Source organism: Mangifera indica, chromosome 20 (assembly GCF_011075055.1).
Source record: "Mangifera indica cultivar Alphonso chromosome 20, CATAS_Mindica_2.1, whole genome shotgun sequence".
Classification (NCBI taxonomy): Eukaryota; Viridiplantae; Streptophyta; class Magnoliopsida; order Sapindales; family Anacardiaceae; genus Mangifera; species Mangifera indica.
The window spans coordinates 3098945-3102656 of NC_058156.1; positions in this window are offsets into that span (position 1 = coordinate 3098945).

Sequence of the window (3712 nt, forward strand, 5' to 3'; positions counted from 1 at the left end):
TATGATGAACCTAACCTTTTCGAGAAAAAAAAGGTGTACAATATAGGGATGAAGACCAAAATTTCTTTTTGAGGTACAATTAGAAATATATCAGGATGGTTGTTCTACAAAATGAGTTCACCTGGTCCATTATTTTAGTTTTATAATACAATATGTCATTGAGATATGTGATCATGTTATATTATTCATTTTAATAGCACATGGATTCTTTTTTAGGATTACTATATCGATGACAACATGACTTCGTAGAAGAGGGTTCGTCAAAATTGGACCGCAGTCATGGTTTGTTTTGCTACACATCTCTTGCTTGAGTATACCGTATGGATGAAAGATTAGGATAATTACAAGTTTCCTCTACTTTTCATGAGATTGGTCAATGTAGATTGCCTCGTCAACTTACATTTGAAACCTTGTGGTATGGTAGATAAGGTACAAATTCGATAATCAATTACCTTATGAGGATTAATTAATTAAAAATGATTCAAGTAAGGTATCTTATATGTATTTTGTCAATATGTGCAGATTTTAATCCCAATAAACTTTGACAATGCATATTAGGTGGCAAGTATTGTGGATTTTAAGGAATAAAAGATCACAGTTTACGACTTGTTATAGAATTTCATTGCTAACCCATCAATGTTTACTATAAGGATATTAGTGTATATGTTTATGGTACCACACTTGCTAACAGTGACATCATTTTGGTCTTATACAAGATGTACACCACAAGACAATTTATTTGCATTGCATAGGGTGGTGGATGTACCATAACAGACGCCTCTATCAAATGATTATGGTGTGTTCATGTTATGCTACATTAAATGTCTGGCGCTTGGCCGACGTTTATCCTTTGAGGTCGAGGACTCGATACGCCTACGCACGCATTTAGCCATATAGTTATTTTTTTAAGATATTGATTGACTTTTATGTTATATGCGTTTGTATATTTATATATGTTTATGAATTCATTTATATGTTATATGCGTTAGTATGTCTATATGTTTGTGTATGTACTTATATGCATTTGTCCTTTATATAGTTACTATAAACGATCGATCAAGCAACAACAAATGATGGAAAATGGATATATGAAATCAACATTGACATTTATAACAAGTATAATCACAAATTTTATAGATACATTAACAAGTATAATCACAAGTTTTATAGATAAAATTAACAAATACAATCATAAATTTTAAATCTAAAGTAACAAGTACAATCACAAATTTTATATCTAAATGAACAAGTACAATCACAAGTGTAATTATCTTCACCCTTTCTTTTTAGTTGTTGAACTTGATGGCATGGATTTAGGTATCGAAATAAAACTTGCAATTTTGTCTCATATGGCCAAGTTTCTAAAGACAACTACAAATATGTTGTTTAATAACCTCACCTTGCGAAGGACGTTTATTTTTATTTGTTGGACAATTTGCGCAACGATGATGGATGAATAGGGGATGGAAAATGCGTGCCTGCTCTACATGCATCTACTTTGATTGATCTCTTAATGGATTGACAACCTCTACGTAAACTGTAAGGTAAAATGTGATACTGTAGTAATGATGCACCTATTGAACAAACGTAGTGAGCTTCATATATCTTGCTATGGTGATGACATGCGTGTAGGGATTTTATGATAGTTGAAATTTTCAATATACATATGTCTACTTCGCAAAGTCAACCATACCATTATATTGGCCACTACCCAAAACCTCGTATCGTTGAGATGTAATAGGACACACCTCCAAGTTTAAAGACTTTCGCATATGTTTTGTAATCTTCTTCTCTGCCCATGGTGTTATCGAGTTGGTACAAATATCTACAATTCATATAAATATCAATATATATGGTAAGTAATAAACACATTGATAACATGGTAAACTATTGAATATGTACTTACTTGCATGATTTCTCTTTTTATAAAACTATAATTGTAATGTACCTTTGATGAACTCAATTAATATAGTAACGGGTAAATCCCAAATATGTCTGACAAGTGCATTGAATGACTTGATGATATTGGTAGTCATTATATTATACCTATGGCTTGATAAATATGTCTTTGCCCATCGATCATAACCTACCTCACATAGGTACGTTGCTGCATCAAGGTGCATCTGGGATAATGCCTTTATTATCTCTCAAAATTCATACTTTATATATGCCTTAGCTGCTTTCAAATACATCTATGTGACTTTTGCATTCTTCTTATACTAAGATCGCATATTATAGTGAAGTGTGATGACAACAACAACCATAGGGCACACCTAGGAAAACTTTAACCATTATAGAGAAGATACTAACATGTCGATTTAAAATTATTGCTACATGAGGTACCTCACCCAAACAATCCTTTAACTTTGTGAAAAACTGATACTACATGTCATGATTTTCCCTAGGGCCAATGCCAAAAGCCAATGCAACAATGATAAATAATTGGCCTAGATATTTACCTTTTAAGAAAACAACTTCAATACAAATTACTGGGTGAATATGTTGTTGGAATGCATGGATACTAAACCCAATATCATGTAAAAATATTTCAATTGTTTTTGCTCATCTGTTAGTGCATGCGTTATAATCTTCATATTACAATGTGCTAAATTGTAACAATACTCTAGTAGCAACATAAATGACTCTTCTAGTGTGCCCTTAATGATTGGTATGCCTAATTTCTTATCTATCACGCTTGTGTATATGATATATCAATTTTATATCAGTCGGTGATGTCTACAATGATCTCTTTAGGTCGATACACACGATCAACCAATATAAATCTTATCCTCAAAATTTGCCCTAAAGCTCAAGCTCTAGCTTGCTCTAAGACATGTGTGCTGGCTATTGAAACGACGTAGTTTCAGAACTATCACTTTTGCCCACCCTGTTTACCTATGCATGCCAATTACATTACTGATTATGACATTTCATTTCCTATCTAATTGTGTTTGACTTATGCACTTTAAATTGATATCTATTTATAAGAGCATCTGGAGTTACTGCATCAATGACATGTTTATTTGGGAATAGTATACCAATTTTTGGAGAATCATGATCTCTTTGCACTTTTCAACTTGTGGATACGGATATAGATGGTTGGTCAGGATATTTGGGTAACCAATGAAATGCATCAATACGAATATTCTCGATATTAGGATTTGCATATGGATACTATTTGTACCTTTACTATCGTAATTAATATTTGTCTTCTCCTTGAACTTTGATTCCTTTATGGGAATATTATGTATATCCTTCCCATCAAATTCAGTCCAATCTAGAAATTTCTGTTCATTCCCACGAACAAATTCTTCTACACTATACAATACATCAACCTAAACATAATTTAAATATGTGAAATCTTCCTTAGAAAATTCTTGTTTCAGATTAATCCTAATATTTTAAACCCCTCCTAAATCAATCTCATGATTTTGTGGATAACTATTCAACTCATCACATTGTAAACCCTCATCTACCTGTTGAACCTCATAATTATTGTCCTAGACAAATACTAGTATGTCAGCCTCTCACCATGATGCTTAGTACATGACCTAGTTAAAGCCAATGGCATGGTAATGAGTTAGTAGCCAACTTTGCAGGTAAATGTTGTTTATTGAATAAAACCTTGGTTATTGATAATGGTGCTTCAAACCACATTATAGGTAGCAATAAGGTACTAAGTGAGATTGAAGATGCTCTTATTTGTAAGCAT